This window comes from Schistocerca nitens, chromosome 2, assembly GCF_023898315.1.
Source record: "Schistocerca nitens isolate TAMUIC-IGC-003100 chromosome 2, iqSchNite1.1, whole genome shotgun sequence".
In the NCBI taxonomy this organism is placed as follows: domain Eukaryota; kingdom Metazoa; phylum Arthropoda; class Insecta; order Orthoptera; family Acrididae; genus Schistocerca; species Schistocerca nitens.
Genome location: NC_064615.1, coordinates 804174487 through 804189530, shown reverse-complemented (window position 1 = coordinate 804189530; position 15044 = coordinate 804174487). Strand labels below are relative to the sequence as shown.

Here is a 15044-nt window from a genome sequence, read left to right as displayed (position 1 = left end):
CAGATGCCAGGATGAGATTCATTGGAAGAATCCTAATGAAATGCAATCCGAAAACAAAGGAAGTTGGTTACAGTACGCTTGTTCGCCCACTGCTTGAATACTGCTCAGCAGAGTGGGATCCGTACCAGATAGGGTTGATAGAAGAGATAGAGAAGATACAACGGAGAGCAGCGCGCTTCGTTACAGGATCATTTAGTAATCGCGAAAGCGTTACGGAGATGATAGATAAACTCCAGTGGAAGACTGCAGGAGAGACGCTCAGTAGCTCGGTACGGGCTTTTGTCAAAGTTTCGAGAACATACCTTCACCGAAGAGTCAAGCAGTATATTGCTCCCTCCTACGTATATCTCGCGAAGAGACCATGAGGATAAAATCAGAGAGATTAGAGCCCACACAGAAGCATACCGACAATCCTTCTTTCGACGAACAATACGAGACTGGAATAGAAGGGAGAACCGATAGAGGTACTCAGGTTACCCTCCGCCACACACCGTCAGGTGGCTTGCGGAGTATGGATGTAGATGTAGATGTAGATGAAGTTTGAATCACCATCTTTGTCCTCAGAGTGCGAAAATATTTTGCTGGCGCACCCATACATAGGGAGGAATGCTCATCATAATAAAATAAGAGAAATTAGAGCTCGCGCGGAAAGATTTAAGTGTTGGTTTTCCCCACACGGTGTTCGAGAGTGGAAGGGTAGATAAATAGCTTGAGTCGATTCGAAGAACCTGCAGAGTAATCATGGTTCAAATGGCACTGAGTACTATGGGACTTAACATCTGAGGTCATCAGTCCCCTAGAACTTAGAACTACTTAAACCTAACTAACCTAAGGACATCACATACATCCATGCCTGAGGCATGATTCGATCCTGCGACCGTAGCGGTCGCGCGATTCCAGAGTAATCATGTAGAACTTGGATGTAGACGAAGATGATGAAGTCCAGGACTCACACATGCGCCATGTTTTAAGCAGCTGGCATTACGTCAGTAATGAGTTTGTCACGAGAAATTCATTTTAAAAACATTTGTTTTCTATTAAGGGTTCTCTCGTACTTACCGCTAATACCTTGAGTGATGTAGCTGCTGTTGGTACTGACAGTCGTCAGTGTACAGAAGCGACCACGGCTGGGAGTTAAATGTTGCGTGCAAACTGAACAGCCGTGCGGAGCGCTCCTCCTAGGGTGCGGATGCGGACGAGCGGGCAGTACGGCAGGTCTCTGCCGGCACGTTCGCGCCTCGCTTGCTCCACGCCCACCAGGCAGCGCAAGCGGCACCTCGCACCAGTCACCGGCCGAAGCGTCAGCTTCAGGGAATCGAGAGCGCTGTTCTAGGAAACCAAAACGAGTCGAATACACAGCGGGGAACAGACAACTTCCACCGGTACTCTCTAACTGCGTGGTACAACGCACAATTCAGCCAAGCAGTTGTACTGTGTTAATCGCAAGAATAAACCTGATTTACACTATGTATTCTTCCGCGTTTGCTAGATTCTCATTGGATTTAGCTTCACATGGAGTGGAAGCCAAGCTGCCTCGAGTGCAGTCACGTACGATAATGAGGTTACGTTTTATGCTGTCTGTTACACGCACATCGACTCATCGATAATATGAGACAACAGCTTCACCGGCGCTTTCAACTTGGAGAGCACTGGCCAGCCAGCTGGTCCTACTAACCAGCCGTGATGGGAGCAGTTGCGGTACGGACGAGAAGAGAAAAAATACAGCTTCGAACGCCATTCAATTTTTAAAGAGAATGAAATAATATTCGGTAAACCCCACCATTACCGAAAGCCTCGTAGGGGACCAGACGGAAAGCATGACATGCTCTCGTTCTTAGCTAACACGGTCTACACCTACATCTACATGGATACTCTGCAAATCACATTTAAGTGCCTGGCATAGTGTTCATCGAACCACCTTCGCAATTCTATATTATTCCAATCTCGTATAACGCGCGGAAAGAATGAACGCCTGTATCTTTCCGTACGAGCTCTGATTTCCCTTATTTTATCGTGGTGATTGTTCCTCAGACTTCAAGAAGAATAAATAATTCCAATCCCAAAGAAAGCAGGTGTTGACAGATGTTAAAATTTCCGAATTATCAGTTTAATAAGCCACGGCTGCAACATACTAAAGAATTCATTACAGACGAATGGAAAAAACTGGTAGAAGCCGACCTCGGGGAAGATCAGTTTGGATTCCGTAGAAATGTTGGAACACGTGAGGCAATACTGACTCTTCTATTTATCTTAGAAAATAGATTAAGGTAAGGCAAACATACGTTTCTAGCTTATGTAGACCTAGAGAAAGCTTTTGACATTGTTGACTGGAATACTCTTTCAAATTCTGAAGGTGGCAGGGGTAAAATAAAGGGACCAAAAGGCTGTTTACAATTTGTACAGAAACCAGACGGCAATTATAAGAGTCGAGGGGCAAGAAAGGAAAGGAGTGGTAGGGAAGGGAGTGAGACAGGGTTGTAGCCTCTCCCCTATGTTATTCAATGTGTATATTGAGCAAGCAGTAAAGGAAACAAAAGAAAAATTCGGGGTAGGAATTAAAATCCATGGAGAAGAAATAAAAATGTTGAGGTTCGCCGATGACATTGTAATTCTGTCAGAGACTATAATTTCGCACCTTACAAGCACTCATATACATACTTTCCTGTGTTTTACAACCAGAATTAGGTGTCATTTGGTAAGTTGTACATCGTATATATGAATATTTAAAGAAGACTGACATTGTCACGTACACCTTGTAAATAATTGTTAACGCTTATTGCATGAAAGGTGACGGAGTGTCTTTATTATCAAAACAGTGTAATGAATGATTGCCTATACTAGTAGAGGTTGGAACGCCAGTCGAAATGAAACGGCAGGCGTAACTCGAGCCCTGGGTGGAAAAGCCCGCACAGGTGTGCTTCACATAGGAAGTGCCAAGACGGACGGTCTGGGCACCTGAGCGCGGAAGCACAATACAGCGGCAGCGGCCAGTGTTGTAGAGGGGGCCGGAAGGATAATACTTCGGAAACTGAAAATCTTGGACACAGCAGAGAGGAACGAGGAAGCGTTACCTCAGAAATCGCAGGCTGGGTTATTTCCGAGGATTGTTACTCTGAGAAGCGTACCACTGTATGAGTATAGGTATTTCCTCGCAAACTTTCCGCGCTGGATGACAAAGAGGCTAAAAGATGGTTGGTTGGCGTTCAGAAGAATCTGTAGAGAGGGAGAATACTTCGTAGTTTAGAGAATATGATTCGCCAGATGCAGTACATATGGCGATATTGCTAATTGCTTCGGTTTATTAGGACTATAAAACTAGACTGCTGTGATCACGTAAATTTTATTTCCATTGAGGTTGCACAACACTGTAGATGATCTTTGAAAGTAGTGTCTTCTAATGTTTGGTACGTAGGTGATGTCAGTCATCTCGCGTTATTTACATTAGATCACGTAGCCATAAAAAGAGGCAGATTACCAATCGTATTAATTAGGAAATTCATTTGTATCTCTTTATGTCCATTGGACATTGATATACACTCCTGGAAATGGAAAAAAGAACACATTGACACCGGTGTGTCAGACCCACCATACTTGCTCCGGACACTGCGAGAGGGCTGTACAAGCAATGATCACACGCACGGCACAGCGGACACACCAGGAACCGCGGTGTTGGCCGTCGAATGGCGCTAGCTGCGCAGCATTTGTGCACCGCCGCCGTCAGTGTCAGCCAGTTTGCCGTGGCATACGGAGCTCCATCGCAGTCTTTAACACTGGTAGCATGCCGCGACAGCGTGGACGTGAACCGTATGTGCAGTTGACGGACTTGGAGCGAGGGCGTATAGTGGGCATGCGGGAGGCCGGGTGGACGTACCGCCGAATTGCTCAACACGTGGGGCGTGAGGTCTCCACAGTACATCGATGTTGTCGCCAGTGGTCGGCGGAAGGTGCACGTGCCCGTCGACCTGGGACCGGACCGCAGCGACGCACGGATGCACGCCAAGACCGTAGGATCCTACGCAGTGCCGTAGGGGACCGCACCGCCACTTCCCAGCAAATTAGGGACACTGTTGCTCCTGGGGTATCGGCGAGGACCATTCGCAACCGTCTCCATGAAGCTGGGCTACGGTGCCGCACACCGTTAGGCCGTCTTCCGCTCACGCCCCAACATCGTGCAGCCCGCCTCCAGTGGTGTCGCGACAGGCGTGAATGGAGGGACGAATGGAGACGTGTCGTCTTCAGCGATGAGAGTCGCTTCTGCCTTGGTGCCAATGATGGTCGTATGCGTGTTTGGCGCCGTGCAGGTGAGCGCCACAATCAGGACTGCATACGACCGAGGCACACAGGGCCAACACCCGGCATCATGGTGTGGGGAGCGATCTCCTACACTGGCCGTACACCACTGGTGATCGTCGAGGGGACACTGAATAGTGCACGGTACATCCAAACCGTCATCGAACCCATCGTTCTACCATTTCTAGACCGGCAAGGGAACTTGCTGTTCCAACAGGACAATGCACGTCCGCATGTATCCCGTGCCACCCAATGTGCTCTAGAAGGTGTAAGTCAACTACCCTGGCCAGCAAGATCTCCGGATCTGTCCCCCATTGAGCATGTTTGGGACTGGATGAAGCGTCGTCTCACGCGGTCTGCACGTCCAGCACGAACGCTGGTCCAACTGAGGCGCCAGGTGGAAATGGCATGGCAAGCCGTTCCACAGGACTACATCCAGCATCTCTACGATCGTCTCCATGGGAGAATAGCAGCCTGCATTGCTGCGAAAGGTGGATATACACTGTACTAGTGCCGACATTGTGCATGCTCTGTTGCCTGTGTCTATGTGCCTGTGGTTCTGTCAGTGTGATCATGTGATGTATCTGACCCCAGGAATGTGTCAATAAAGTTTCCCCTTCCTGGGACAATGAATTCACGGTGTTCTTATTTCAATTTCCAGGAGTGTATAAACATTTGTAATATAAAGGGGTTTTAATCTACAATAAATGTATAAGCGGAAACAGCATTTATCATTTGGTAGTTACTAGTTCCCTTAATCATTCATTTTTGTTTATGTTGTTATTTATATGTTAAAGAGCAAGAAGGAGATAATCACCATTAACAGATCCTAAGATCTGCTTCAGGGGGTAATCAAACAGGGCCAAATCTTTATTTTCGCGTTCAGTATTTCCGTTGAGCACATTCATTTTACACCCGCCTGGAGTAGCATCTTGTAATGATGATTATGATTATGATAATGATGATGACGACAATTATAATGACGACGTTGAAGGGCATGATTAGAAAAAACGTGGTAAGGAAAGTTGTTTCTGATCTCACAAAGCAACACTTCCTCAGAGAAGAAAGAAGGGAGTGAAATTCAGATTTTAATGATTCATGGTCGACGAGATCATTAGATGTACAGTAGACTGCTGCCAAGACAAATAAATTTATAGTGAGTTCATCAGAGATGGAGCGCTACATATGAGCGGACAAAACCGGGAAAGAAACGAGTTGTTTGCTGGGGTAACCAAACCAACATTCTTTTAAAGTGATTTATGGACATCACGTGTCACGTATTATGGGGTAGAAATTTCGATCAAAATAAAAGAGTATTACCTGAAGAAATATTTCCTACCACTACTGCCACGCAACGTAACTTTAATTGTAGTAATAAGTCCCATAACTGGAAAAAAGTAGCACAAGCTGTCACAGACAGCTGAAGCTAGTCTCAGAAGGTTACACGATTTAAGCAACACATGCAAACCACGCAAAAATAAAAGCTCAAATACAGAGATTTTATATGGAAGCTTTTTTCTACTTGTACATATCGGAGCTTTACAGAATACTTTAAAAGGTTACAAATTCGGCCATAAATATTCATCTTAACTTCAGAGACTAAATATAGTTGCACATCTGCCCCTTGCTGCGCTTCTGCTGAATTCTTAACTCTATTTGACAATGAGTAGAATTATGGTTAATATGTGCACGTCTTCAGTCTATGCAATTAACAGTAACTAAAAACCCGAAATTGGTAACATTACAGCTTCGTTTGTCAGTTGCAATCATTTGAATATACACCGACGGAAAAAATCACACCACCACAAAATAATTAATGTAGAGTAATGAACTTCCGCGAATACATTTATCTAGGTAACATGATTAAGTGATTAAGACTGCAAGATCACAGGTTGAAGTAAGTGCGAGACAAGCCATTGCAAAAGTGAAATGCTGGTACATTAACAACCGGTGTAAACGCCAGAATGTTGAATGCAGGGATGCATACGTGCATGAACTGTGTTGGACAGGTGCCGGAAATCAGTTTGTGGATTGTAGTTCCACGTCTGTTGCACTTGGTCGGTCAATGCAGGGACAGTTACTGTATTCGTGGATGACGCTGGAGTTATCGTCTGATGATGTCGCACATGCACTCGATTGGAAACAAATCTGATGATCGAGCAGTCCAAGGCAAGATGTCGACACTCTGTAGAGCATGTTGGGTTACGACAGCAGTATCTTGGCGACCGTTATCCTGTTGGAAAACACCCCCTGGTTCAAATGGCTCTGAGCACTATGGGACTTAACATCTGAGGTCATCAGTCCCCTAGAACTTAGAACTACTTAAACCTAACTAACCTAAGGACATCACATACATCCATGTCCGAGGCAGGATTCTAACCTGCGACCGTAGCAGTCGCGCGGTTCCAGACTGTAGCGCCTAGAACCGCTCGGCCACACTGGTCGGCACACCCCCTGGAATGCTGTTCATGAATGGCAGTACAACAGGTCGAACCACCAGATTGTCGTACAAATTTGCTGTCAGGGTGTGTCCTATAACCACTAGAGTGCCCATGCTGTTATACTAGAGTCCGCAGCTCGTGGTCGTGCGGTAGCGTTCTCGCTTCCCACGCCCGGATTCCCGGGTTCGATTCCCGGCGGATTCAGGGATTTTCTCTACCTCGTGATGACTGGGTGTTGTGTGATGTCCTTAGGTTAGTTAGGTTTAAGTAATTCTAAGTTCTAGGGGACTGATGACCATAGATGTTAAGTCCCATAGTGCTCAGAGCCATTTGAACCATTTTTTAGTTATACTAGATCGAGCCCCAAACGATAACTCAACGTGTAAGTGCAGTCTGTCTAGCCCACAGACAGGTTGGTCGTAGGCCTCAGTAGCTCTCCTTCTAATCAACAAGGGGCCATCACTGGCACCGAGGCAGAATCACCTTTCAGCAGAAAACACAATAGACCTCCACTCTACTCTCCAATGAGCTCTCACTTGACAGCGCTGAAGTCGTAAATGACTGTGGTTTGGGGCAGTGGAGCGCACGCTACAGGGCGTCTGGCTCGGAGCTGTCCTTGAAGTAATCGATTTGTGACAGTTCATTATGTCACTGTGGTGCCAACTGATGCTCAGATTGCTGCTGCAGATACAGTACGGTGTGCCAGAGCCAAACGTCGAATACTATGGTCTTCCCTCTAGGTAGTGCCACGTGCTCGTCCGGAATGCGGTCTTGTGAGGGCACATTCTAATGACCACCCCGCCAGCAATCATGTACAGTGGCTACAGCTTCTCTTCGCCCTACTACACGACGCAAATCAAAGTCAATGAGATGTTGATAATGGCGTCTTGGTCACCTTGAACGCAATCTTGACTAACATCAGCTCACCACGTCCAATCTCAAAGGTAACTAACGCTGACGAGCGTTACAGCATGTATTTAAAGCAACCCTGATTTGCATCTTCACAGTGCCAGTGCTAGCGTCATTCCTATGCGTCTTAAGCGAAATTTAAATAGAGATCATATTTCAGATGGAGAAACACACCCAGAAATTTTCGTTCACTTAACTCCTTCTCTGTATATTGAGCAAGCAGTAAAGAAAACAAAAGAAAAATTCGGAGTAGGTATTAAAATTCATGGAGAAGAAGTAAAAACTTTGAGGTTTGCCGATGACATTGTAATTCTGTCAGAGACAGCAAAGGACTTGGAAGAGCAGTTGAACGGAATGGACAGTGTCTTGAAAGGAGGATGTAAGATGAAAGAACATCAACAAAAGCAAAACAAGGATAATGGAATCTAGTCGAATTAAATCGGGTGATGCTGAGGGGATTAGATTAGGAAATGAGACACTTAAAGTAGTAAATGAGTTTTGCTATTTAGGGAGTAAAATAACTGATGATGGTCGAAGTATAGAGGATATAAAATGTAGACTGGCAATGGCAAGGAATTCGTTTCTGAAGAAGAGAAATTTGTTAACATCGACTATACATTTAAGTGTCAGGAAGTCGTTTCTGAAAGTATTTGTATGGAGTGTAGCCATGTATGGAAGTGAAGCATGGACGAAAACTAGTTTGGACAAGAAGAGAATAGAAGCTTTCGAAAAGTGGTGCTACAGAAGAATGCTGAAGATAAGGTGGGTAGATCACGTAACTAATGAGGAGGTATTGAATAGGATTGGGGAGAAGAGAAGTTTGTGGCACAACTTGACTAGAAGAAGGGATCGGTTGGTAGGACATGTTTTGAGACATCAAGGGATCACAAATTTAGTATTGGAGGGCAGTGTGGAGGGTAAAAATCGTAGATGGAGACCAAGAGATGAATACACTAAGCAGATTCAGAAGGATGTAGGTTGCAGTAGGTACTCGGAGATGAAGAAGAGTAGCATGGAGAGGTGCATAAAACCAATCTCAGGACTGAAGACCACAACAACAACAACAACAACTCCTTCTTGGTGTTTCGATTTTTTTTCCGTCAGTACAGTAAATGCCAACGGCCTTGCCGAATTGGTAACACCGGTTCCCCTCAGATCACCGAAGTTAAGCGCTGACAAGCTTGGATGGGTTACCGTTCGGATCTGCCAGTGCTGTTGGCAAGAATGGTGTACTCAGCCCTTGTGAGGTCAACTGAGGAGCTACTTGACTGAGAAGTAAAGACACCAGTCAGGAAAACTGACAATGGTGTGCTGGTGCTGACCACAAGCCCTACCGTATCCGCATCCTGTGACGCCTATAGGCTGAGGATGATACGGCGGCCGGTCGGTCCCGTTGGATCTTGAGGGCTTATTCTGACAGTGTTTGTTATGGTCAGTGTAGTGAGTAGCTTCGTAGTAACATCTTTGTATATGGCCCTCTATCTACGAGTTGGTTTACGTGGGACTCCCAAAACCGGATTTCGTAAACCGATTTCCCAGTACGCCTTCTGGTTGGTCATGTAAACACGCCAAAATCGGTTCTGGTAATTCGGTTCCAGCTGCCGGTTTTCGATTTTCCAATTCCATAATCTGTTTTCGCTCCCATGTAAACGCACAAACGAATTTGAGATAGTGCTTGGGTTGTCAGGATACGTATCGTTCTTAAAAATTTTCAAATAATGTGGGCGGAATAAGGGAAAGTATAAATATTGGACTGAGCATGAAGCTGTCTACAAATCTAATATTTAACTGAAGAGAAATAGCGATTGTGCTGACTAAATCAGAATCTAGAACAGCCGTTTTCCAGACGCCATATTTAACGGGGCTAGCAAATCCTTTTGAGGCCTTAGCATGTAAACAGGACAACGAGAAACGGTTTCCGAAATTCCGCTTTCATGTTCCGGAAGATGTGTCACATGTAAACGTAGTTTACGAGAGATTTACACGTAAGGTTTGCAGCGTGTGCCGTGCTTAGTTTAAGTTCTACGATTCGTAACAATCTATGGCGCTTTTGACTAACTGACTGCATCCAGAGATATAATTCTTTGCCCATTGGAGAAGAATGGTTCTTTTGTCAACAGTCATCTGTCTCGATGGGTATGTCTACACACAGTCGTAAAGACACTGTTTTGTACGAGGTTAAGTGGATCTATACAACATGAAAACGGAAACGCATACAGTGTCAGTGAAAGATCGATGTATTAAAATCGAATACCGATGTGTAGAAGAAGATTAGAAATGAAGTAGAAAAAAATTCGTGAGTAATAATTGTAAATTAATAGTTTAATAGTAGTAATTTAAAACTTGAGAACTGTTTATAATCTTGGCAGAAAGATTTGTAAGGAAATCCATATTGTTGTAGTGGCCACGGAAGATCAACGTAATGAAAGCGAAAGGCGTTTGGTCTAAATACGACTTTCATTACAGTTGTAAAATAGGGTACATCACACATGTTAGTTGTACAACTACGACTGCGAAAACGATACCTAATAACAAAAAGGACAGCATGTAGAGTCTTTGTTTGTCTGTCTCCCCCCCCCCCCCCCATCTCTCTTTCTCTCACTAACTCGAGGTAAACTTATTCAACAAATACTTAAATAATTGCTATGTGTTAGACTTCTCTACTCTCTGCCTCCTTCTTCTCATCCTTATCTCTCTCTCTCTCTCTCTCTTTTTTACCTACTTAGCCTTCCCCTCCCTCATCCCCTTCTCGCTCTTTTGCTCACTCTCTCTCTCACACACTCTCGATCGTTGCCCCGCGCCCTCCCTAGCTACGCTAAGCTTACCAGGAACTGTTTGCGCTCTTCCCTCAAGTCTGTTTGGTATGACGGTATTCGTCTGTCGCGTATGTCTGTGTAGCTCATTCATTAAACTCCAGGACTGACCCACACAGTTAATAACACAATTTTCCAAGCGCTCGGGAGCGTTTTGCTCCAATCGATCTCTGCGGATCTTAGATACTCAGTGTACGTTGGTGTACTGTATAGCACAAGGCGGAGCAAAAGTTAGTGTATTACAGTTCTTTTCCATGTTTCGATGCAAATCCATATTACGACAGATCTTTCTAATACTCATATCTTCACAGCCACAATCTCTGTGTGTATGTTGACTTACAGTTTTGCTTCATAGATCAGATACACCAGGTATACACACAGTATTGCTATATAGTTCACAGCCTCGAGCTCTGATTGCCGCATCAGAGCAACTTTTCCGGCTGAAAAGCAAATAAAAAAAAATTGGCTGTATTCTTCTAGCTATCGCGGTGGAGGTTATGCCAAAGCCAACTGGATGACACTTAGGAATTGAAGGAATTGACTCAAAACAATAGTGTACCTTCCTAACAAAGAAAGTAATAAGTATCTAACTTAAAAAAAAACCTGTACCTTCCAGTTAAAGGCATGCTCAGTTTGAAGAATAGAGGGAAATCCTTCTATCATTTTTCTTTCACAGTATGAGTATTAGACGTTCACTACTCTACAAATCAGCTACTTTCCTCAATTTTCACCTTATATGGAAATGAAGAAGTTATCACATTAAGTGCTCTTATGTTTTCATACATGAATTATTTAAGGTGCATGTACTTCCAGCACTTAATAGCAGTCTGCTGTGTACTGTGCTTTTATTTTTACTGATCCCGGGAATTCAATGCTAATAAATGTGTGGAGAAATATATTTGAGCTAAGGAACATGAAAAATTACTTCTCACTTTTGTCATAGCCAAGAGATGTGAACATGATAAAATAATCCATCTTTAGCTATGCTGAACAGTTGCACAAAGACAAAATAATTATGAAAAATTGTACAAAAGAGTTATTTTTTTCTTATTTTACATTGATATATGGGACTGGAAGGAGCTCCATGAAGTGATTTATTTTGCGAGTGCACAGAATAGGGCCTAAGAGAAAGAGCGCTGATTATTCAACAACTCCTCAATGTGGGTATGACTAATAAATATTTCAAGTCTCACTCAAAATTTAAGTTTTTCTTTGGTGTTTCTGAAGGCAGAAGCTGTCGATAGTTGTCATTGTTCAGACAGTTATTTTAGTTTTTATTTTCAAGAAACTTACTAAACTGTGACAGTCACAGACACGATACTAAAAAAGAATAATAAAAGGATTAAATGCAAAAGTTACTGGCGATACATTTCGTTAATGGCTCCAGTTCGTTAACAAGTAGAGGGTGAAAGCATATGGTATTAAAGGATTCACAATATGTGTGTACGCACAGTGAAGAAAAACAGTGACAGCTGTTCCGTGTACTGGTGATGATAATTTAACCCTTGTATGGGCAACTCTTTCTGCGATAGAAACGTAAATTCAGGCTATATTGTGAATTAATTTCTGTTAGAGTTTATTATAAGGAGATTCATTAATTCTAACATCGATAAACGGCACTGTTTACGAAGTATCATTCTCAGAGACAATAACGTTACAAACTCCCCTCGACCCGACAGTGTTGTAGATGTTACTTCTTTGAAAGGAAGTGTAGCTAGAGGTCGAGAGAAAACGTATCGCAATACTGACTTTATAAGTAACCTGAGTTCATATGTAAAACAGATCAAAGTGTTCTTAAATAGAAAACTTGATACAAATAATAATTTATTGACTGCACAGTTGACACCATCAGCAACTAGTGTGACTTTCTCTGGATAGGATATGTATCAAACAGAGAGAAAAAGAAAGAAACATGCTATGTGATACGTCACGTGAGTTTAAAATTAGACCCTTTTTTCAGTATGTACCAACTTCCAGAGATTTCTGTCTTAATTAGTTATAGTGTACAACACGTAGTTGTTGGACGGAACGTGTACCTAAAAACATTTCAGCGTTCGTAAACTAAGGCAAGAACTAAATACTTGTTGCAAAAAATTCTCTATTTTACGTAAAGTGTATGTAAAATGTTTGTGAAAAAGAGGACTTAAAAGTTATATCCAAGTAAACGAAAGCTGTTTATAGTAATTAGCGGCGAAGTATTTCGTTCATAGCAGAAGTTCACAAACACAAACTATTAACAACACATGTTGTAGGCGAAATTATGTTAAAACAGTTTTCCAAGATGGCAGCCCGCCACAGAACGAGCAACATGTAAGCTATCTTAACGGCCGTATTTTGTGTTTCTAAAGCAATATTGCTTGTAATTTCGTGATGCCTTATCTGTACACGTTTTTTATTGGTATCTGAGATAGGATCAACCGTTTAATAGTGGAAAAAACTATTCTTAAAACTTCTTTACATCGGCGTTCAGCTGACGTCACGCTCGCAAACATGGCCGCCGGCCGTTTTTTTTGGCCCCGCGTGAAGAAATCGTGTAACACCAATCACAGCCCGTCACACAGCTCTCAGCGAGGCGATCTGCACGCGAATACACATGGCGGACGTGATTCTACAAACGGAACATCTCGTCAGGCGCGTCGAGACAGATGCGTTGCCGTAAAGTGAGAAAACATAGGTCGTAACAGATGTAGCACCCTCTCGTTTTCAGCAGATCGGCAGGATTGTGCAGCGGTGACTGGCACGATTCGTTACCTAGCAGTCGGTGAATGCTTGTGCAACTGCACTTTCGCGGAATGCGCTGGTGAATAATTCGCGAAGGAAGGACGGAGACAGATACGTGGCCGTGTCTTACCTGACCTTTAGTCCCACGCCGCAGTTCTTGTAGTCGTAGTGGTATGTAAGGCGCCGTTTTTTCCTCAGGCGCGTAGCTAAAATGATTTAGGGCTCGTCACCGAGTACGGGCGAGTGCAAATATCCGTCCCGCGAGAGCGGCGCTGGGGGTCGGCCAGCACGAGCAGAGTACGGAGCAGAGGGTGCTGGTGACGGTGACGGAGACTTGTATCCTGGTGACGGGTGCGCGGCTACAGGTGCAGACGGCACTCGGCTCACGCCTGCGCCTCGGCCAGAGTCTGACTGCTGTTATTTCGGTCCGCGGCGCCCGCGGCCAGCCGCTCACACACCGTTGGCGACATCTCCCGCTGAGATACCGCCGACCTGCCCCAACAGCCATCTCGCGCCTTCCTCCGCCCCCGTCGCGCACGTCTCCATCCGGGGCAGTTAACTCTCAGTGGGCCTTAATAACCACTCCTCCTGATGTATAGCAGGGCGGCATCGTCGTAAGCGAAAGTAGCGCTAGCCTACCTCAAGGTACTGTGATCGACTCACTACTGTTGTTGTCGAGAACAGTAGTGCCTTGCCTGCGGGCCTACGGGGTATCGTCTCAGTTGTGCGACTGGATTCGTGATTTCCTGTCAGGAAGGTCGCAGTTCGTAGTAATAGACGGCAAATCATCGAGTAAAACTGAAGTGATATCAGGTGTTCCCCAGGGAAGCGTCCTGAGACCTCTGCTGTTCCTGATCTATATAAATGACCTGGGTGACAATCTGAGCAGTTCTCTTAGGTTGTTCGCAGATGATGCTGTAATTTACTGTCTAGTAAGGTCATCCGAAGACCAGTATCAGTTGCAAAGCGATTTAGAAAAGATTACTGTATGGTGTGGCAGGTGGCAGTTGACGCTAAATAACGAAAAGTGTGAGGTGATCCACATGAGATCCAAAAGAAATCCGTTGGAATTCGATTACTCGATAAATAGTACAATTCTCAAGGCTGTCAATTCAACTAAGTACCTGGGTGTTAAAATTACGAACAACTTCAGTTGGAAAGACCACATAGACAATATTGTGGGGAAGGCGAGCCAAAGGTTGCGTTTCATTGGCAGGACACTTAGAAGACGCAACAAGTCCACTAAAGAGACAGCGTACACTATACTTTTTCGTCCTCTGTTAGAATATTGCTCCGCGGTGTGGGATCCTTACCAGGTGGGATTGACGGAGGACATCGAAAGGGTGCAAACAAGGGCAGCTCGTTTTGTATTATCACGTAATAGGGGAGAGAGTGTGGCAGATATGACACGCGAGTTGGGATGGAAGTCATTAAAGCAAAGACGTTTTTCGTCGCGGCGAGATCTATTACGAAATTTCAGTCACCAACTTTCTCTTCCGAATGCGAAAATATATTGTTGAGCCCAACCTACATAGGTAGGAATGATCATCAAAATAAAATAAGAGAAATCAGAGCTCGAACAGAAAGGTTTAGGTGTTCGTTTTTCCCGCGCGCTGTTCGCGAGTGGAATGGTAGAGAGATAGTATGATTGTGGTTCGATGAACCCTCTGCCAAGCACTTAAATGTGAATTGCAGAGTAATCATGTAGATGTAGAAACACGTTTCACGTTAGTAGCGTAGGTCAACAGCCTTGCCGCGTTGGTAACATCGCCGAAGTTAAGCGCCGTTGCCTTGATGGGTTACCGTGCTGTCTGCCGAGCGCTGTTGGCAATCTGGATGCACTCAGCCCTTGTGAGGCCAAGTGAGCAGC

The 15044-nt window shown here is 44.4% G+C and overlaps 1 protein-coding gene across 2 annotated transcripts in view; it reads right to left on the bottom strand.

Annotated features, from left to right (window-relative positions):
* The window catches only part of LOC126234643 (homeobox protein Mohawk), a 121747-nt gene extending 108173 nt beyond the window's left edge, over window positions 1-13574 (bottom strand). The window contains exon 1 of one of the 2 annotated variants that reach the window (XM_049943373.1): window positions 13310-13574. The gene's annotated coding sequence lies outside the window, so the exon portion shown is untranslated. Of the gene's footprint in view, window positions 1-13304 lie in introns of both variants that reach the window. The other variant, XM_049943372.1, reaches the window with a different exon arrangement.
* Between the last annotated feature and the right edge of the window lie 1470 nt (window positions 13575-15044).